Source organism: Leuresthes tenuis, unplaced genomic scaffold (assembly GCF_036924035.1).
Source record: "Leuresthes tenuis unplaced genomic scaffold, fLeuTen1.0.hap1 SCAF_4, whole genome shotgun sequence".
Classification (NCBI taxonomy): domain Eukaryota; kingdom Metazoa; phylum Chordata; class Actinopteri; order Atheriniformes; family Atherinopsidae; genus Leuresthes; species Leuresthes tenuis.
In genome coordinates, this window is record NW_027325358.1 from 31,932,062 (window position 1) to 31,954,068 (window position 22,007).

Sequence of the window (22,007 nt, forward strand, 5' to 3'; positions counted from 1 at the left end):
TCGACTGCAAGTAGGTGTGAATGTCAGATTATAATTTGCAAAAAGCTGATGAGAAAGGGTGAGAATGTCCGACTGCACACCATCAAATGCGGGAGCGGAGTTGTTCGGCTGTGAGTAGGTGTGAATCTCCGACCGTAATTTCTGAAAATGTGTTAGAAAAGGTAAGAATGCCGGTCCATACATCATCAAAAGCGAGAGAGGTGGTGTTCGGCTGCAAGTAGGTGTGAATGTCCAGCCATAATTACTCACAAACGGGTAAGAAAAGGTAGTATTGCCAGACCATACATGATCAAAACAGGGAGCGGAGGTGGTTCAGCTGCAAGAAGGTGTGAATGTCTCACTAAAGTTCAAATATATTAACAAAAGCGGGAGGAGAGGTCTTCGGATGAGAGTGGTTGAGAATTTCCAACCATAATCTATAAAATTCGGTGAAAAAAAGGTGTGATAGAACACTAAAAGGTGGAGCGGAAGTGTTCGGCTGCAAGAAGGTGTGAATGTCCGACTATATTTGGTGAAAAGCAGGTGAAGCAAGGTCTGAATGCCCAACCTTACATTATCAAAAGCGAGATCAGAGGTGTTTGGCTGCAAGAAGGCCATAGTTTGCCAAAAGCGGGTAAGCTGCGAATGACCAACTAAATATCAACAAAAGTGGGGGCGGAGGTCTTCGGATGCAACTGGGTGTGAACATCCCACCATACAAGTATGGTGGAGAGGAAGCTGTGAACAGCCGACCATAGTTTGCAAAAAGCGGGTGAGACAAGGTGCGAATGTCCAACCATACATGATCAAAACAGGGAGCGGAGGTGTTTGGCTGTGACAAGGTGTGAATGTCCACCCAAAATTAATGAAAACCGGGCAAAAAGTAGGTTTGAATGCCCAAGCATACATCATCAAAAGAAGGAGTGGATGTGTTCGGCTACAAGAAGGTTTCAATGTCCGAGCATAGTTTGTAAAAAGCGGGTAAGAAAAGGTTCAAATGCCCAAACATACACCATCAAAAGAGGGAGCGGAGGTGTTCCGCTGTAAGAAGGTGTGAATGTCCGACCATAGTTGGTAAAAAGTGGGTAAGAAAAGGTTAAAATACCCGACTGTACACAATCAATAGGGGGAGCGGAGTTGTTCGGCTACAAGAAGATGTGAAAGTCCAACCATGGTTTGTAAAAAGCTGGTAAGAAAAGGTTCGAATGCCCGAATATATACCATCAAAAGCGGAAGCGGAGGTGTTCGGCTGCAAGAAGGTGTGAACGTCCGACCAAAGTTTGTAAAAAGCAGTTAAGAAAAGGTTCGAATATCCAACCAAACATAATCAAAAGCGGGAGCAGAGCTGTTCGACTGCAAGTAGGTGTGAATGTCCAGCCATAATTACTCACAAAGGGGTAAGAAAAGGTAGTATTGCCAGACCATACATGATCAAAACAGGGAGCTGAGGTGGTTCAGCTGCAAGGTGTGAATGTCTGACTATAGTTTGTAAAAAGCGGGTAAGATAAGGTGCGAATGCCCGACAATGTATAATCAAAAGAGGGAGCAGAGGTTTTCGGCTACACGAAGGTTTGAATGTCCACCCATAGTTTGTAAAAAGCGGGTAAGAAAAGGTTCAAATGCCTGACTATACACCATCAAAAGCGGGAGCGGAGATGTTCCGCTGTAAGACGATGTGAATGTCCGACCATAGTTGGTAAAAAGCGCGTAAGAAAAGGTTAAAATACCCGACTGTACACAATCAATAGCGGGAGCGGAGTTGTTTGGCTACAAGAAGGTGTGAAAGTCCGACCATCGTTTGTAAAAAGCTGGTAAGAAAAGGTTCGAATGCCCGAATATATACCATCAAAAGCGGAAGCGGAGGTGTTCGGCTGCAAGAAGGTGTGAACGTCCGACCAAAGTTGGCAAAAAGCAGTAAAGAAAAGGTTCGAATATCCAAACATAATTAAAAGCGAGAGAGATTGTGTTCAGCTGCAAGTAGGTGTGAATGTCCAGCCATAATTACTCACAAACGGGTAAGAAAAGGTAGTATTGCCAGACCATACATGATCAAAACAGGGAGCGGAGGTGGTTCAGCTGCAAGAAGGTGTGAATGTCTCACTAAAGTTCAAATATATTAACAAAAGCGGGAGGAGAGGTCTTCGGATGAGAGTGGTTGAGAATTTCCAACCATAATCTATAAAATTCGGTGAAAAAAAGGTGTGATAGACCACTAAAAGGTGGAGCGGAAGTGTTCGGCTCAAGAAGGTGTGAATGTCCGACTATATTTGGTGAAAAGCAGGTGAAGCAAGGTCTGAATGCCCAACCTTACATTATCAAAAGCGAGATCAGAGGTGTTTGGCTGCAAGAAGGCCATAGTTTGCCAAAAGCGGGTAAGCTGCGAATGACCAACTAAATATCAACAAAAGTGGGGGCGGAGGTCTTCGGATGCAACTGGGTGTGAACATCCCACCATACAAGTATGGTGGAGAGGAAGCTGTGAACAGCCGACCATAGTTTGCAAAAAGCGGGTGAGACAAGGTGCGAATGTCCAACCATACATGATCAAAACAGGGAGCGGAGGTGTTTGGCTGTGACAAGGTGTGAATGTCCACCCAAAATTAATGAAAACCGGGCAAAAAGTAGGTTTGAATGCCCAAGCATACATCATCAAAAGAAGGAGTGGATGTGTTCGGCTACAAGAAGGTTTCAATGTCCGAGCATAGTTTGTAAAAAGCGGGTAAGAAAAGGTTCGAATGCCCAAACATACACCATCAAAAGAGGGAGCGGAGGTGTTCCGCTGTAAGAAGGTGTGAATGTCCGACCATAGTTGGTAAAAAGTGGGTAAGAAAAGGTTAAAATACCCGACTGTACACAATCAATAGGGGGAGCGGAGTTGTTCGGCTACAAGAAGATGTGAAAGTCCAACCATGGTTTGTAAAAAGCTGGTAAGAAAAGGTTCGAATGCCCGAATATATACCATCAAAAGCGGAAGCGGAGGTGTTCGGCTGCAAGAAGGTGTGAACGTCCGACCAAAGTTTGTAAAAAGCAGTTAAGAAAAGGTTCAAATATCCAACCAAACATAATCAAAAGCGTTGCAATTATGAAATCCCAAAAATGAAAGAAAATTTTCGAATATCAAACCGCACATGATCATAAGCGGGAGAGGAGGTGTTCAGCTGCAGGAAGGTTTGAATGTCCACCCATAATTCCTGAAAAATGGGTGAAAAAAAAGGTAAGAATGCCCAACCATACATCATCAAAAGCAGGTGTGAATGTTAGATCATAATTTGCAAAAAGCTGATGAGAAAGGGTGAGAATGCCCGACTATACACCTTCAAATGCAGGAGCGGAGGTGTTCGGCTGTAAGGAGGTGTGAATCTCCGACCATAATTGCTGAAAAATGTGTTAGAAAAGGTAAGAATGCCGGAGCATACATCATCAAGAGCGGGAGAGGTGGTGTTCGGCTGCAAGTAGGTGTGAATGTCCAGCCATAATTACTCACAAACGGGTAAGAAAAGGTAGTATTGCCAGACCATACATGATCAAAACAGGGAGCGGAGGTGGTTTGGCTGAGAGAAGGTGTGAATGTCCGACTAAAGTTCAAATATATTAACAAAAGCGGGAGGAGAGGTCTTCGGATGAGAGTGGTTGAGAATTTCCAACCATAATCTATAAAATGCGGTGAAAAAAAAGGTGTGATAGAACACTAAAAGGTGGAGCGGAAGTGTTCGGCTGCAAGAAGGTGTGAATGTCCGACTATATTTGGTGAAAAGCAGGTGAAGCAAGGTCTGAATGCCCAACCTTACATCATGAAAAGCGAGATCAGAGGTGTTTGGCTGAGAGAAGGCCACAGTTTGCGATGCAATAATTAAAGGCCTCATGCCAGATGTCGCCACTGAAGTAAAGAACATTTACGTGGGATGGTGTGAGGGTCCTCGTTTGGCTGACGTTCGCCGATATGCTCGCCATGCTCAGAACCAAGTTGAGACGCGTAAGACAACCAAAAGGGACAAGTGTGAAAAGGAGCTGCATTTGGCAGCCATGACCATGTATTACGCAGTTGGTGTAAACAGAGGACGAGGCCGAAGTCGAAGACGTGGACGTGTGGGAGAGGAGGTCGAAATGGGCCACGCCAGAGCTATGATCCGAATATTTGTTTTTACTGTGGCCAGACTGGACACTGGAAGAAGGACTGTCCACAGCTGAAAAGTGATGAAATTGGGCAAAAGACTGACTGAGGGTGGGAGGCAGGTTCTGGACGTCACGCGTCAGCGGAGCCTCCACTAATGGGTGATAGCACAAACACACTCACACATTTTTCCTGCTCTGTGTAGTGAAGAAACGCTTGCCGACTGTGATTCACGTAGTAAAGTTTTGCATGCTATTTCCGTCCTAGAGCAAAGATATTTCTCTCAGAATATAGGAACTTATGTTCATCAGTAGTGACGTCAGGGGAGTTTGATTGTCCTCCAAAGTTAAGTGGAAACCACGTTTACTGTATGTCTGCATCAGGCCAGGTTGTGAAGGAGAAAATGACAATGCCCATTGCGTGTTGTCACTCCCGATGAGCTCTCCTTCAAACACTCATTTTTGTTATCAGAGTTGTGTCCCATTAACCTGATGGGCTGTGATCTCATGTGTAAATTAGGCATTATTTTAACTTCTACACCAGAGGGTGTTAAGGTTATGTTACAGCCTGACAAAGTTTTCACAGCAGTGCAGTTTGATTCATCGGCACTTACATATGCTTATGAGTGGAAACTTCCCAGCTCTCCTTTTTCACAACAACTAGTGGAAGAAGCAAAAGCGTTAGTTTCACCCCTTTCTGATTTCATGCAACCTACTGATTTGCACTGCACATCACACATTTCTTTGGGGCCTGACAATGACTATGAGAAGAAGTGAAAAAATATGTGCGCCTACTTTATTGGCTGTGTCGCTCACTCCAGAGCACTTCGATTTTTTTAATGTTTGTGGTACTCGCCCTCACATGTCCTTGGCCAAACGTACACACAGGCAGTGACAAGGTGTGGGAGAGTTTGTTGCTACATGTCAGAAATAAATGGAGTGGACCGTTTCACCTGCTGATCCAAATTTGATGTTTTCTGAACGATTGTCAGCATACAAAAAAACATTTTTGAGTACAATGCATTGTCAAAGAACTGTGGACTTAATTCCTACCACAGAATCACATTTTGAAGCATGTTTTTTATCTGAAACAGATTTGTCTTCGATACCCATGTTGGCTGAAGTGCCCAATGATCTTTGGGCTAAGAGCAAATATGATGTGGGGTTGATAAAAGGCTGTGAACCAGTAATTGTCACCCCTAAATCAGACTTTTGTCCATGTAAAAAACAATACCCTTTTAAGCCTGAAGCAATTAAAGGGATTAAACCTGTTTTTCAATCTTTTCAGAAAACAGGCATTATTGTTCCTTTTGAAAATTCACCTGTGCTTACTCCATTGATTCCTGTTAAAAAGATTAAAGATGCTGGCCAGCCAGATGAATGGCGTTTTGTACAGGACCTCCAAGCGGTGAATGCTGCAGTTCAGCCACATGCTCCTACTGTGCCCAACCCACACACTATTTTGTCTCAAATTACATCAGATGCACAGTTTTTCTCAGTGGTTGACTTGTCGCCAGTGCACCCTGATAGCCCATTTTGGTTTGCTTTTTAGTTTGAAGGGAGATCTTGGACTTTTACCCGGTTATGCCAGGGGTACTGTGAAAGTCCCACTATTTACAATGCTGCCCTCAAAGCTAGTCTGGATTAACTTCAATCAACCACAGGCTCTGCTCTTTTGCAGTATGTGGATGACATCCTTTTATGTAGTCCATCTAAACAACAGTGTGAAAAAGACAGTGAATCTGTTGAAACATCTTCATTCTTATGGCCATAAAGCCAGCCTTTCTAATTTACAGTTTGTACAGGACGAAGTCACCTTTTTGGGTCATGTGATTTCTAAGGATGGGCGCTCACTTTCTCCTAAACGTGTTGCTGCAGTTCAGATCATTCCTAAACCGGTTACTAAAAAACAGCTTATGTCATTCTTAGGTATAACATCTTACTGCAGGAACTTTATTCCTAACTACTCTTTTCTCGAAGCTCTCTTAGGTGCTCTTATCCATGGTAAAGGCCTCCAGTCAGCTGATCGTGTTCCATGGACTCCTGAGGCTGAATCAGCCTTTAGTCAGCTTAAGCTGGCTCTTCAAACAGCACCAACACTTGGCATTCCAGATCCTCATAAACCTTTCATACAGGCAGTTGATGAGAAGCATGGTTGTATGACATCTGTTCTTATGCAGGAACATGGGGCAGGCAAAGGCCAGTGGCTCATTTCTCAGCAAAACTGGACTCTGTGGCTGCAGGCCTGCCTGGTTGTCTTCGTGTTGTTGCAGCTGCAGAGAAAGCTGTCCTGGCCTCCCAAGATATTGTGGGCTACGCTAATTTGACTGTTTTGGTTCCTCATGCTGTTGCCATTATTCTTCTCGAGCAGAAAACTTCACATCTTTCAACTGCTCGTTGGCTCAGATACACCTCTGTGATATGCCAAATGTCACTGTTAAACGTTGTACTGTTCTGAATCCTGCTACTTTGCTTCCGACTCCTGAGGATGGGGAGCCTCATGACTGTGAAGCTGTTTTGGAACAAGTTTGTACACCCCGACCTGATCTTTTAGAGACTCCTCTTCCAAACTCTGACATGAAAAAATATGTGCGCCTACTTTATTGACTCCAGAGCACTTCGATTTTTTTAATATTTGTGGTACTCGACCTCACATTTCCTTGGCCAAACGTACACACTGGCAGTGACAAGGTGTGGGAGAGTTTGTTGCTACATGTCAGAAAGAAATGGAGTGGACTGTTTCACCTGCTGATCCAAATTTGATGTTTTCTGAACGATTGTCAGCATACAAAAAAACATTTTTGAGTACAATGCATTGTCAAAGAACTGTGGACTTAATTCCTACCACAGAATCACATTTTGAAGCATGTTTTTTATCTGAAACAGATTTGTCTTCGATACCCATGTTGGCTGAAGTGCCCAATGATCTTTGGGCTAAGAGCAAATATGATGTGGGGTTGATAAAAGGCTGTGAACCAGTAATTGTCACCCCTAAATCAGACTTTTGTCCATGTAAAAAACAATACCCTTTTAAGCCTGAAGCAATTAAAGGGATTAAACCTGTTTTTCAATCTTTTCAGAAAACAGGCATTATTGTTCCTTTTGAAAATTCACCTGTGCTTACTCCATTGATTCCTGTTAAAAAGATTAAAGATGCTGGCCAGCCAGATGAATGGCGTTTTGTACAGGACCTCCAAGCGGTGAATGCTGCAGTTCAGCCACATGCTCCTACTGTGCCCAACCCACACACTATTTTGTCTCAAATTACATCAGATGCACAGTTTTTCTCAGTGGTTGACTTGTCGCCAGTGCACCCTGATAGCCCATTTTGGTTTGCTTTTTAGTTTGAAGGGAGATCTTGGACTTTTACCCGGTTATGCCAGGGGTACTGTGAAAGTCCCACTATTTACAATGCTGCCCTCAAAGCTAGTCTGGATTAACTTCAATCAACCACAGGCTCTGCTCTTTTGCAGTATGTGGATGACATCCTTTTATGTAGTCCATCTAAACAACAGTGTGAAAAAGACAGTGAATCTGTTGAAACATCTTCATTCTTATGGCCATAAAGCCAGCCTTTCTAATTTACAGTTTGTACAGGACGAAGTCACCTTTTTGGGTCATGTGATTTCTAAGGATGGGCGCTCACTTTCTCCTAAACGTGTTGCTGCAGTTCAGATCATTCCTAAACCGGTTACTAAAAAACAGCTTATGTCATTCTTAGGTATAACATCTTACTGCAGGAACTTTATTCCTAACTACTCTTTTCTCGAAGCTCTCTTAGGTGCTCTTATCCATGGTAAAGGCCTCCAGTCAGCTGATCGTGTTCCATGGACTCCTGAGGCTGAATCAGCCTTTAGTCAGCTTAAGCTGGCTCTTCAAACAGCACCAACACTTGGCATTCCAGATCCTCATAAACCTTTCATACAGGCAGTTGATGAGAAGCATGGTTGTATGACATCTGTTCTTATGCAGGAACATGGGGCAGGCAAAGGCCAGTGGCTCATTTCTCAGCAAAACTGGACTCTGTGGCTGCAGGCCTGCCTGGTTGTCTTCGTGTTGTTGCAGCTGCAGAGAAAGCTGTCCTGGCCTCCCAAGATATTGTGGGCTACGCTAATTTGACTGTTTTGGTTCCTCATGCTGTTGCCATTATTCTTCTCGAGCAGAAAACTTCACATCTTTCAACTGCTCGTTGGCTCAGATACACCTCTGTGATATGCCAAATGTCACTGTTAAACGTTGTACTGTTCTGAATCCTGCTACTTTGCTTCCGACTCCTGAGGATGGGGAGCCTCATGACTGTGAAGCTGTTTTGGAACAAGTTTGTACACCCCGACCTGATCTTTTAGAGACTCCTCTTCCAAACTCTGACATGAAAAAATATGTGCGCCTACTTTATTGACTCCAGAGCACTTCGATTTTTTTAATATTTGTGGTACTCGACCTCACATTTCCTTGGCCAAACGTACACACTGGCAGTGACAAGGTGTGGGAGAGTTTGTTGCTACATGTCAGAAAGAAATGGAGTGGACTGTTTCACCTGCTGATCCAAATTTGATGTTTTCTGAACGATTGTCAGCATACAAAAAAACATTTTTGAGTACAATGCATTGTCAAAGAACTGTGGACTTAATTCCTACCACAGAATCACATTTTGAAGCATGTTTTTTATCTGAAACAGATTTGTCTTCGATACCCATGTTGGCTGAAGTGCCCAATGATCTTTGGGCTAAGAGCAAATATGATGTGGGGTTGATAAAAGGCTGTGAACCAGTAATTGTCACCCCTAAATCAGACTTTTGTCCATGTAAAAAACAATACCCTTTTAAGCCTGAAGCAATTAAAGGGATTAAACCTGTTTTTCAATCTTTTCAGAAAACAGGCATTATTGTTCCTTTTGAAAATTCACCTGTGCTTACTCCATTGATTCCTGTTAAAAAGATTAAAGATGCTGGCCAGCCAGATGAATGGCGTTTTGTACAGGACCTCCAAGCGGTGAATGCTGCAGTTCAGCCACATGCTCCTACTGTGCCCAACCCACACACTATTTTGTCTCAAATTACATCAGATGCACAGTTTTTCTCAGTGGTTGACTTGTCGCCAGTGCACCCTGATAGCCCATTTTGGTTTGCTTTTTAGTTTGAAGGGAGATCTTGGACTTTTACCCGGTTATGCCAGGGGTACTGTGAAAGTCCCACTATTTACAATGCTGCCCTCAAAGCTAGTCTGGATTAACTTCAATCAACCACAGGCTCTGCTCTTTTGCAGTATGTGGATGACATCCTTTTATGTAGTCCATCTAAACAACAGTGTGAAAAAGACAGTGAATCTGTTGAAACATCTTCATTCTTATGGCCATAAAGCCAGCCTTTCTAATTTACAGTTTGTACAGGACGAAGTCACCTTTTTGGGTCATGTGATTTCTAAGGATGGGCGCTCACTTTCTCCTAAACGTGTTGCTGCAGTTCAGATCATTCCTAAACCGGTTACTAAAAAACAGCTTATGTCATTCTTAGGTATAACATCTTACTGCAGGAACTTTATTCCTAACTACTCTTTTCTCGAAGCTCTCTTAGGTGCTCTTATCCATGGTAAAGGCCTCCAGTCAGCTGATCGTGTTCCATGGACTCCTGAGGCTGAATCAGCCTTTAGTCAGCTTAAGCTGGCTCTTCAAACAGCACCAACACTTGGCATTCCAGATCCTCATAAACCTTTCATACAGGCAGTTGATGAGAAGCATGGTTGTATGACATCTGTTCTTATGCAGGAACATGGGGCAGGCAAAGGCCAGTGGCTCATTTCTCAGCAAAACTGGACTCTGTGGCTGCAGGCCTGCCTGGTTGTCTTCGTGTTGTTGCAGCTGCAGAGAAAGCTGTCCTGGCCTCCCAAGATATTGTGGGCTACGCTAATTTGACTGTTTTGGTTCCTCATGCTGTTGCCATTATTCTTCTCGAGCAGAAAACTTCACATCTTTCAACTGCTCGTTGGCTCAGATACACCTCTGTGATATGCCAAATGTCACTGTTAAACGTTGTACTGTTCTGAATCCTGCTACTTTGCTTCCGACTCCTGAGGATGGGGAGCCTCATGACTGTGAAGCTGTTTTGGAACAAGTTTGTACACCCCGACCTGATCTTTTAGAGACTCCTCTTCCAAACTCTGACATGATTCTTTTTGTAGATGGATCAGCTTTGCGTGATCCAGCCACAGGTACTAACTGTGTTTGGTTTGCAGTATGTTCTTCACATGACACTTTGTTGTCTGGTTCTCTTCCTAAACATTTCTCTGCTCAAACTACTGAGCTTATTGCACTTACTGAAGCTTGTAAGTTGGCAGCTGGTAAGTCTGTCACTATTTACACAGATTCCAGATATGCTTTTGGTGTTGTTCATGACTTTGGTGCGCTGTGGAAACACAGGCATTTCCTTAAATCAGATGGTAAAACTATTCTGAACTCCAAGCAGGTTTCTGATCTTCTTGATGCGATCCTTTTGCCTACAGCAATCTCGGTCTGTAAGTGTGCGGCTCACACTAACTCAGACGATCCTGTTGCTTGTGGCAATGCCAGAGCTGATGCTGCAGCTAAGCAAGCAGCTAAATCTTTTCCTGTTTTCTCTTCCCTCTCTTTGCAGGCAGAAGACTCCCTCACAGATCTCCATGCTTTGCAAACTTTTGCCTCTGCAGATGAAATTTGGTCCTCTGGACGCATTTGGTCCTCTGTGGGTGCAACTCATATGGATGGTGTTTGGATGGGACCTAATGGTAAACCCTGTCTACCTAAACATTTTTTTCCTCATTTTTCAAAATTGACACATGGGTTGGACCATGTGTCAAAAGGGGGGATGCTGAATGCACTCACTGCTCAGTGGTTCACAAAAGGGTTCAGTTCATATGCGCAAAAATACTGTCAGTCATGTATGGTTTGTGCCACACATAATGTAGGAAAGGCATTACACACATCGCAAGTTGCACACCCTCCACCAGAGAAACCTTTTGAACATTTGATGATGGATTTTGTTGAACTCACACCAGCTGAAGGAAAGAAATATGCACTAGTAATAGTGGACGTGTTTAGTAAATGGGTTGAAGTTTTCCCTGCAAAACATGCAAACAGTAATGCAGTGACTAAAGCACTGCTAAACAGAAATCATTCCTAGATGGGGCATTCCAGAGAAGATCAGCAGTGATAATGGCACACATTTTGTAAACACTGCATTGACTGAGGTTGGTAAATTCCTGGGAATAACCTTGCGCACACATTGTGCTTATCATCCACAGAGTGGAGGTGCTGTGGAAAGAGAAAATGGTACATTAAAGTCCAAGTTAGCCAAATGTTGTGAAGAAACAGGTCTGCCATGGACAAAAGCATTACCTATTGTGCTTACCTACATGAGAATGAGAATCAGAGCTCAAGTGAATCTCAGCCCATTTGAAATTTTATTTGGCAGACCTCCTAACCTGGGATTGGGACCTGTAACCAGACCCCTCCCTTCCACAACTGTTTGTGATGATGCTATGTTGTCTTACTGTCGAAACCTTTCCACTGTTCTATCTCAAGTTTCACAGAAAGTAAAAGCAGCCCTTCCAGCCACAGAAAACACACCACTCCAACCAGATGACAGGTGGAGTGTTACTACTGCAAATCCTGTAGCATTTGTGCCATCAGGGTTTTTTGCTTGACCTGTTGAATAAATATAGTTATTTCTGCATTTTCATAACGTATATCAGTTAAGTCTGGCCTGGGTAAAACACTGATGGTTATTTCTGACATGCAATCATGAGGCTTTCCATCTGTGGGGTAGGTAGCGGTGTGGATGGATTAAGTGTAGCACATCTCTCGACAACAAGGTGTGGCTGTGAAAGAAGAACTGTTATGTAGGAGAGATGTCTGGTAAAGATATTTTGTTAAGTAACCATATCACAGCCACTGCATGAGGTACCTTAAGTGTTAATGGGTGAAATAACACCATTATTGTTGATGCCTGCACTGCCAATGGCTTCTGGCCATTGATTCAAAAGTACGATCTCGTCCCTTTTTCCCCCTTTCAGTGGACACTGGCCCCTAATTACCGCAATTCAGCAGGGGGTCTTTCATTAGGAGTACTGGACTCCCCCGTGCACGGTTTCAGCTCCGACCCTGGAAAGCGGAAAAAACGTTGAGATCTGGTTTGAGGACCCAATTGTTGAGAAAAGTCTCTCAATGAGACTCAGAGTTGCTGGAGTCAGTTAATGCAAATGTTTAATCTTGCAGCAAGTTCAAGAATGTGTGTGTGTATGGGTGTATGTGTGCGAACGTGTGTGAGTTTGTGTGTGTGAGAGTTTAAAGAACCTGTTATCAACAGGCAGGTCTTAACTAGTATGGCACAGGTCCAGCCTGTCTCATCTTTTTTGGAAGGTCCAGCGCTCGGCCGTAACCCTTCTGTCTGTTTGGACTCTCACATACATTCGGTTAATCATAGAAAAACGAGAACAAAACTTTTTAGCCCCTTAAATTCATAAAACAGACATGGTGCAGTTATTTCCATTCTAGAAAATAAGAGTAATCACCACCATTCCTATAAATTCTGGATATTCTAACAATCTGAATCTTTTTTAAATGTTCGATGAAGCCCTTTGCTGTTCTATTTAGAGACTCAGCTGATCATAAACCAAGTTTTGCTCTTGAACCAAGATTCTAAACTCTTCACCTTTTTCATTTCTCAGTTAGTATTCACTTTAAAACTGATTAAAAGAAAAATTAAATGAATGCGTATCAACAAATGTGGGATCTAAACTCTAGTGCTTTCTCTAAAATAATTTCCTTTCTCAATTCAGAAATGTGTGTGTGTAAGTCACAACACCCGTGACACCAAAACGGCTTTCTTTTCTCTCTTTTCTCTACACTCTGCACTGTGAGCACACACACCAAATCAGAAAGGCTTTTTTCTCTCTTTTCTACATTATGGACTGTGGGGACACAAAACCGCTCTCTCTCTTTTTTTTTTTGATTGTGTGCCAGGGCGTTGTCTCACGTATTAGATTATGCTTAAGATACGAATGGGTTTATCAGTCACATCAGAATCCATACATACTGATCCTCCCGTAATAAAATGGTCGGATCTTATCAAACACACTTTGTTTCTTGTGACAAGTCAGCGAAACAGCGTATACACGTCAAGACACTGAATCAAGTTTGCCACAAGAACTCATAAGTTTGGCAGTATTGCTCTGCCGTCAGCAATCATACACCCATTTTATTTTCATGAGACATGTGCAGGCACCTGTTCATCTACTGTTCTATCACTATGAATTAGTTTATCTATTATCAATAAGGATACTTCTACAACTACTATCAAAGTATGTCCGGACTTCTTATGTTGTCAGTTGCTATATATGAATAAGTGGGTTGCTACTGAAAAGCATTAAGCATGTCACACAGCCCAAACATATAACATTTCAGGACACACCACACAGTTAACAACCACAGTGAAGCGTGTCAAAGCCCAAACATGTAACATTCAACAGGACACTTACACAACACATTCAAATCAAACAGTCAGACAACATACAAGAACATATACCCCAGCCGGCATTGCTCCCTGCCTATTTTCCTACAACTCACTATGTGTGCGCACACCTTTATTCACAAACTCTTCAACTTATACTCTTTTACCGAATCTGCTACAGCTCGATTGGCCAAATACCCTTAGATCCTATTTCGGTGAATTTGACATCTGCCTTGTATGTAACAGATTAGCGGTTTAGCAGTTTTAATTTAGTTTGAGTGAAGGAATTCATTTTATAGCAAAATCCGAAATCGTGAAGAACTCATGAAAGTAAGCTTATTCTCGGATTCCTGAAACTTTAGATTTGCTCTTTCTTTTACTGCAAAGTACAACGTTGAGCAGCACTAATGAGTTGTTTCTATTTTTGGCAGGCTTTACCTTTGCGGATGAAGCCCTTTCTGTCTGTACAAAAGAAATCTTGTTACTGTGCAGAGTGACTTCTCTGAGTAGAGTCGCCTTACTTGTTGCGACTGTGCCGATGTTCGAAGCTGGAGTGCAAAGTTGTTGCTTGAATGGTGCTCGCTGGAGCGTGTGGTAGTGTAAAGTTATACCATTTAAAAGGGCTGAAGAGTGCTCAGTGCAGCGGGTGGGCGGAGGTGCAAAGTGACACTATGGCCATAAAAAGAACACCGCTACAAGTGCGCATTGTGCCAGGAAGGGCCCTCGGACGGGAACCAGTGGACAGTTATCGCTTCTCGGCCTTTTGGCTAAGATCAAGTGTAGTATCTGTTATTATCAGTTTAATGTCTGATATGTCCTCTATGCGAGGACTACATATTAAATGGATTTTTATCAATAGGAGTTGAAAAAGGAGCTTACTCCGTTCACTCCAAGCATCGACCCGGTACTGCAGTGCCGCTGGGAACAGTGCGCTCTCCTCTGCTCTTGTGAAAAAGCAAACAGCGGTGCAGGATGGAAGTTTCTTTTAATCTGCTGAGAAAAGAGAGTGAATGCGAAGCAGACTTTAACACGGCTCTGGGAGCGAGCCGAGTGCGGGCTAACCGGGAGAATTGCTTGAAAGAAACGCGACACCGAATGAGCAGTCAGAACAAAGCCTCAATACGGTGTTCCCGTGTTGTTTGTGGCTGCCTTGTCTTTTGCACAGAGTAAAAGACAAGTCAGCCATCGAATAGGGCCCGATTGTTCCTACTTGGTCAGCCGAGGAGCAAGGGGGGGGAGCAAGCGTCTCAACCAAGCAAAGCTCACCATGGGGAAGGTGGCTATGCCAACTAGCCTGATGCCCTGCTCCCGCAGTGATGGATAATCGTACACTGGTTTCTCTTCATAATGTACAAGTCTTTCGCCTTTTACTAAAGACTCCCGTGGAGAGCAGCACTAATGAATTGTTCCTATTTTTGGCAGGCTTTACCTTTGGGGTGAAAGCCTTTCTGTCTGTGCTAAAGAAATCTTGTTACTGTGCAGAGTGACTTCTCTGAGTAGAGTCGCCTTACTTGTTGCGACTGTGCCGATGTTGCTTGAATGGTGCTCGCTGGAGCGTGCGGTAGTGTAAAGTTATACCATTTAAAAGGGTTGAAGAGTGCTCAGTGCAGCGGGTGGGCGGAGGTGCAAAGTGACACTATGGCCATAAAAAGAACACCGCTACAAGTGCGCATTGTGCCAGGAAGGGCCCTCGGACGTGAACCAGTGGACAGTTATCGCTTCTCGGCCTTTTGGCTAAGATCAAGTGTAGTATCTGTTCTTATCAGTTTAATGTCTGATATGTCCTCTATGCGAGGACTACATATTAAATGGATTTTTATCAATAGGAGTTGAAAAAGGAGCTTGCTCCGTTCACTCCAAGCATCGACCCGGTACTGCAGTGCCGCTGGGAACGGTGCGCTCTCCTCTGCTCTTGTGAAAAAGCAAGCAGCGGTGCAGGATGGAAGTTTCAGGGAGCCTAAGATGAAACTTTCTTTTAATCTGCTGAGAAAAGAGAGTGAATGCGAAGCAGACTTTAACACGGCTCTGGGAGCGAGCCGAGTGCGGGCTAACCGGGAGAATTGCTTGAAAGAAACGCGACACCGAATGAGCAGTCAGAACAAAGCCTCAATACGGTGTTCCCGTGTTGTTTGTGGCTGCCTTGTCTTTGGCACAGAGTAAAAGACAAGGCAGCCATCGAATAGGGCCCGATTGTTCCAACTTGGTCAGCCGAGGAGCAAGGGGGGGGAGCAAGCGTCTCAACCAAGCAAAGCTCACCATGGGGAAGGTGGCTATGCCAACTAGCCTGATGCCCTGCTCCCGCAGTGATGGATAATCGTACTCTGGTTTCTCTTCATAACGTACAAGTCCTTCGCCTTTTACTAAAGACTTCTGTGGAGAGCAGCACTAATGAATTGTTTCTATTTTTGGCAGGCTTTACCTTTGGGGGTGAAGCCCTTTCTGTCTGTGCAAAAGAAATCTTGTTACTGTGCAGAGTGACTTCTCTGAGGAGAGTCGCCTTACTTGTTGCGACTGTGCCGATGTTGCTTGAATGGTGCTCGCTGGAGCGTGCGGTAGTGTAAAGTTATACCATTTAAAAGGGTTGAAGAGTGCTCAGTGCAGCGGGTGGGCGGAGGTGCAAAGTGACACTATGGCCATAAAACGAACACCGCTACAAGTGCGCATTGTGCCAGGAAGGGCCCTCGGACGTGAACCAGTGGACAGATATTGCTTCTCGGCCTTTTGGCTAAGATCAAGTGTAGTATCTGTTCTTATCAGTTTAATATGTGATATGTCTATGCAAGGACTACATATTAAATGGATTTTTATCAATAGGAGTTGAAAAAGGAGCTTACTCCGTTCACTCCAAGCATCGACCCGGTACTGCAGTGCCGCTGGGAACGGTGTGCTCTCCTCTGCTCTTGTGAAAAAGCAAACAGCGGTGCAGGATGGAAGTTTCTTTTAATCTGCTGAGAAAAGAGAGTGAATGCGAAGCAGACTTTAACACGGCTCTGGGAGCGAGCCGAGTGCGGGCTAACCAGGAGAATTGCTTGAAAGAAACGCGACACCGAATGAGCGGTCAGAACAAAGCCTCAATACGGTGTTCCTGTGGTGTTTTTATAAAATGCGGTGTAAAAAAAGGTGTGAATGCCCCATAGAAAACTAAAAGGTGGAGCGGAAGTGTTCGGCTGCAAGAAGGTGTGAATGTCCGACTATATTTGGTGAAAAGCAGGTGAAGCAAGGTCTGAATGCCCAACCTTACATCATCAAAAGCGAGATCAGAGGTTTTTGGCTGCAAGAAGGCCATAGTTTGCCAAAAGCGGGTAAGGTGCGAATGATCGGCTAAATATCAACAAAAGTGGGGGCGGAGGTCTTCGGATGCAAGTGGGTGTGAATATCCCACCATACAAGTATGGTGGAGAGGAAGCTGTGAATGGCCGACCATAGTTTGCAAAAAGCGGGTGAGAAAAGGTGCGAATGTCCAACCATACATGATCAAAACAGGGAGCGGAGGTGTTTGGCTGCGACAAGGTGTGAATGTCCACCCATAATTAATGAAAAGCAGGCAACAAGTAGGTTCGAATGCCCAACCATACATCATCAAAAGCAGGAGTGGATGTGTTCGGCTACAAGAAGGTTTGAATGTCCGAGCATAGTTTGTAAAAAGCGGGTAAGAAAAGGTTCGAATGCCCGAACATACACCATCAAAAGAGGGAGCGGAGGTGTTCCGCTGTAAGACGGTGTGAATGTCCGACCATAGTTGGTAAAAAGTGGGTATGAAAAGGTTCGAATGCCCAAATTCGGCTGCAAAAAACTGTGTTCGGCTGCAAAAAGGTGTGAATGTTCGACTAAATTTTGTAAAAAGCGGGTAAGACAAGGTGCGAATGCCTGACAATGTATGATCAAAAGCGGGAGCGGAGGTGTTCAGCTGCAAGAAGGTCTAAATGTCCATTTTTAATTGCTAGAAAACATGAAAGAAAATTTTCGAAAATCAATCCGCACATGATCATAAGTGGGAGAGGAGGTGTTCAGCTGCAAGAAGGTGTGAATGTCCTACCATAATTGCTGAAAAATGTGTTAGAAACGGTAAGAATGCCGGACCATACATCATCAAAAGCTAGAGAGGTGGTGTTCGGCTGCAAGTAGGTGTGAATGTCTGACTAAAGTTCAAATATATTAACAAAAGCGGGAGGAGAGGTCTTCGGATGAGTGGTTGAGAATTTCCAACCATAATCTATAAAATGCGGTGAAAAAAAAGGTGTGATAGATACCTAAAAGGTGGAGCGGAAGTGTTCGGCTGCAAGAAGGTGTGAATGTTATATATATAGTTGGTGAAAAGCAGGAAAAGCAAGGTCTGAATGCCCAATCTTACATCATCAAAAGCAAGATCAGAGGTGTTTGGCGGCAAGAAAACGGGTAAGGTGTGAATGACCGACTAAATATCAACAAAAGTGGGGGCGGAGGTCTTCGGATGCAAGTGGGTGTGAATATCCCACCATACAAGTATGGTGGAGAGGAAGCTGTGAATGGCCGACCATAGTTTGCAAAAAGCGGGTGAGAAAAGGTGCGAATGTCCAACCATACATGATCAAAACAGGGAGCGGAGGTGTTTGGCTGAGACAAGGTGTGAATGTCCACACATAATTAATGAAAAGCGGGCAACAAGTAGGTTCGAATGCCCAACCATACATCAACAAAATCAGGAGTGGATGTGTTTGGCTACAAGAAGGTTTGAATGTCCGAGCATAGTTTGTAAAAAGCGGGTATTGTCAGGCATTCGCACCTTGTCTTACCCGCTTTTTACAAAATTTAGTCGAACATTCACACCTTTTTGCAGCCGAACACAGTTTTTTGCAGCCGAATTTGGGCATTCGAACCTTTTCATACCCACTTTTTACAAACTATGGTCGGACATTCACACCGTCTTACAGCGGAACACCTCCGCTCCCTCTTTTGATGGTGTATGTTCGGGCATTCGAACCTTTTCTTACCCGCTTTTTACAAACTATGCTCGGACATTCAAACCTTCTTGTAGCCGAACACATCCACTCCTGCTTTTGATGATGTATGGTTGGGCATTCGAACCTACTTGTTGCCCGCTTTTCATTAATTATGGGTGGACATTCACACCTTGTCGCAGCCAAACACCTCCGCTCCCTGTTTTGATCATGTATGGTTGGACATTCGCACCTTTTCTCACCCGCTTTTTGCAAACTATGGTCGGCCATTCACAGCTTCCTCTCCACCATACTTGTATGGTGGGATATTCACACCCACTTGCATCCGAAGACCTCCGCCCCCACTTTTGTTGATATTTAGCCGATCATTCGCACCTTACCCGCTTTTGGCAAACTATGGCCTTCTTGCAGCCAAAAACCTCTGATCTCGCTTTTGATGATGTAAGGTTGGGCATTCAGACCTTGCTTCACCTGCTTTTCACCAAATATAGTCGGACATTCACACCTTCTTGCAGCCGAACACTTCCGCTCCACCTTTTAGTTTTCTATGGGGCATTCACACCTTTTTTTACACCGCATTTTATAAAAACACCACAGGAACACCGTATTGAGGCTTTGTTCTGACCGCTCATTCGGTGTCGCGTTTCTTTCAAGCAATTCTCCTGGTTAGCCCGCACTCGGCTCGCTCCCAGAGCCGTGTTAAAGTCTGCTTCGCATTCACTCTCTTTTCTCAGCAGATTAAAAGAAACTTCCATCCTGCACCGCTGCTTGCTTTTTCACAAGAGCAGAGGAGAGCGCACCGTTCCCAGCGGCACTGCAGTACCAGGTCGATGCTTGGAGTGAACGGAGCAAGCTCCTTTTTCAACTCCTATTGATAAAAATCCATTTAATATGTAGTCTTCGCATAGAGGACATATCAGACATTAAACTGATAAGAACAGATACTACACTTGATCTTAGCCAAAAGGCCGAGAAGCGATAACTGTCCACTGGTTCACGTCCGAGGGCCCTTCCTGGCACAATGCGCACTTGTAGCGGTGTTCTTTTTATGGCCATAGTGTCACTTTGCACCTCCGCCCACCCGCTGCACTGAGCACTCTTCAACCCTTTTAAATGGTATAACTTTACACTACCGCACGCTCCAGCGAGCACCATTCAAGCAACATCGGCACAGTCGCAACAAGTAAGGCGACTCTACTCAGAGAAGTCACTCTGCACAGTAACAAGATTTCTTTTGCACAGACAGAAAGGGCTTCACCCGCAAAGGTAAAGCCTGCCAAAAATAGGAACAATTCATTAGTGCTGCTCTCCACGGGAGTCTTTAGTAAAAGGCGAAAGACTTGTACATTATGAAGAGAAACCAGTGTACGATTATCCATCACTGCGGGAGCAGGGCATCAGGCTAGTTGGCATAGCCACCTTCCCCATGGTGAGCTTTGCTTGGTTGAGACGCTTGCTCCCCCCCCTTGCTCCTCGGCTGACCAAGTAGGAACAATCGGGCCCTATTCGATGGCTGCCTTGTCTTTTACTCTGTGCAAAAGACAAGGCAGCCACAAACAACACGGGAACACCGTATTGAGGCTTTGTTCTGACTGCTCATTCGGTGTCGCGTTTCTTTCAAGCAATTCTCCCGGTTAGCCCGCACTCGGCTCGCTCCCAGAGCCGTGTTAAAGTCTGCTTCGCATTCACTCTCTTTTCTCAGCAGATTAAAAGAAACTTCCATCCTGCACCGCTGTTTGCTTTTTCACAAGAGCAGAGGAGAGCGCACTGTTCCCAGCGGCACTGCAGTACCGGGTCGATGCTTGGAGTGAACGGAGTAAGCTCCTTTTTCAACTCCTATTGATAAAAATCCATTTAATATGTAGTCCTCGCATAGAGGACATATCAGACATTAAACTGATAATAACAGATACTACACTTGATCTTAGCCAAAAGGCCGAGAAGCGATAACTGTCCACTGGTTCCCGTCCGAGGGCCCTTCCTGGCACAATGCGCACTTGTAGCGGTGTTCTTTTTATGGCCATAGTGTCACTTTGCACCTCCGCCCACCCGCTGCACTGAGCACTCTTCAGCCCTTTTAAATGGTATAACTTTACACTACCACACGCTCCAGCGAGCACCATTCAAGCAACAACTTTGCACTCCAGCTTCGAACATCGGCACAGTCGCAACAAGTAAGGCGACTCTACTCAGAGAAGTCACTCTGCACAGTAACAAGATTTCTTTTGCACAGACAGAAAGGGCTTCATCCGCAAAGGTAAAGCCTGCCAAAAATAGAAACAACTCATTAGTGCTGCTCAACGTTGTACTTTGCAGTAAAAGAAAGAGCAAATCTAAAGTTTCAGGAATCCGAGAATAAGCTTACTTTCATGAGTTCTTCACGATTTCGGATTTTGCTATAAAATGAATTCCTTCACTCAAACTAAATTAAAACTGCTAAACCGCTAATCTGTTACATACAAGGCAGATGTCAAATTCACCGAAATAGGATCTAAGGGTATTTGGCCAATCGAGCTGTAGCAGCTTCGGTAAAAGAGTATAAGTTGAAGAGTTTGTGAATAAAGGTGTGCGCACACATAGTGAGTTGTAGGAAAATAGGCAGGGAGCAATGCCGGCTGGGGTATATGTTCTTGTATGTTGTCTGACTGTTTGATTTGAATGTGTTGTGTAAGTGTCCTGTTGAATGTTACATGTTTGGGCTTTGACACGCTTCACTGTGGTTGTTAACTGTGTGGTGTGTCCTGAAATGTTATATGTTTGGGCTGTGTGACATGCTTAATGCTTTTCAGTAGCAACCCACTTATTCATATATAGCAACTGACAACATAAGAAGTCCGGACATACTTTGATAGTAGTTGTAGAAGTATCCTTATTGATAATAGATAAACTAATTCATAGTGATAGAACAGTAGATGAACAGGTGCCTGCACATGTCTCATGAAAATAAAATGGGTGTATGATTGCTGACGGCAGAGCAATACTGCCAAACTTATGAGTTCTTGTGGCAAACTTGATTCAGTGTCTTGACGTGTATACGCTGTTTCGCTGACTTGTCACAAGAAACAAAGTGTGTTTGATAAGATCCGACCATTTTATTACGGGAGGATCAGTATGTATGGATTCTGATGTGACTGATAAACCCATTCGTATCTTAAGCATAATCTAATACGTGAGACAACGCCCTGGCACACAATCAAAAAAAAAAAGAGAGAGAGCGGTTTTGTGTCCCCACAGTCCATAATGTAGAAAAGAGAGAAAAAAGCCTTTCTGATTTGGTGTGTGTGCTCACAGTGCAGAGTGTAGAGAAAAGAGAGAAAAGAAAGCCGTTTTGGTGTCACGGGTGTTGTGACTTACACACACACATTTCTGAATTGAGAAAGGAAATTATTTTAGAGAAAGCACTAGAGTTTAGATCCCACATTTGTTGATACGCATTCATTTAATTTTTCTTTTAATCAGTTTTAAAGTGAATACTAACTGAGAAATGAAAAAGGTGAAG

General features: G+C 44.0%; 8 non-coding genes across 8 annotated transcripts; 5 read left to right on the forward strand and 3 right to left on the reverse strand.

Moving 5' to 3' along the window:
* The first annotated feature begins 14,318 nt into the window (after nucleotides 1-14,318).
* LOC140306097 (U2 spliceosomal RNA) lies at nucleotides 14,319-14,509 on the forward strand. Its single transcript, XR_011915457.1, has one exon. It is a non-coding gene; the product is annotated as a U2 spliceosomal RNA (small nuclear RNA).
* A 388-nt stretch (nucleotides 14,510-14,897) lies between these two features.
* LOC140306311 (U5 spliceosomal RNA) lies at nucleotides 14,898-15,010 on the forward strand. Its single transcript, XR_011915631.1, has one exon. It is a non-coding gene; the product is annotated as a U5 spliceosomal RNA (small nuclear RNA).
* A 275-nt stretch (nucleotides 15,011-15,285) lies between these two features.
* On the forward strand, nucleotides 15,286-15,476 carry LOC140306374 (U2 spliceosomal RNA). Its single transcript, XR_011915689.1, has one exon. It is a non-coding gene; the product is annotated as a U2 spliceosomal RNA (small nuclear RNA).
* Nucleotides 15,477-15,887: 411 nt separating this feature from the next.
* On the forward strand, nucleotides 15,888-16,001 carry LOC140306332 (U5 spliceosomal RNA). Its single transcript, XR_011915650.1, has one exon. It is a non-coding gene; the product is annotated as a U5 spliceosomal RNA (small nuclear RNA).
* A 275-nt stretch (nucleotides 16,002-16,276) lies between these two features.
* Nucleotides 16,277-16,464, forward strand: LOC140306202 (U2 spliceosomal RNA). The gene has a single exon (XR_011915553.1). It is a non-coding gene; the product is annotated as a U2 spliceosomal RNA (small nuclear RNA).
* A 2,833-nt stretch (nucleotides 16,465-19,297) lies between these two features.
* Nucleotides 19,298-19,488, reverse strand: LOC140306062 (U2 spliceosomal RNA). The gene has a single exon (XR_011915425.1). It is a non-coding gene; the product is annotated as a U2 spliceosomal RNA (small nuclear RNA).
* Nucleotides 19,489-19,763: 275 nt separating this feature from the next.
* LOC140306365 (U5 spliceosomal RNA) lies at nucleotides 19,764-19,877 on the reverse strand. Its single transcript, XR_011915681.1, has one exon. It is a non-coding gene; the product is annotated as a U5 spliceosomal RNA (small nuclear RNA).
* Nucleotides 19,878-20,265: 388 nt separating this feature from the next.
* Nucleotides 20,266-20,456, reverse strand: LOC140306098 (U2 spliceosomal RNA). Its single transcript, XR_011915458.1, has one exon. It is a non-coding gene; the product is annotated as a U2 spliceosomal RNA (small nuclear RNA).
* Between the last annotated feature and the right edge of the window lie 1,551 nt (nucleotides 20,457-22,007).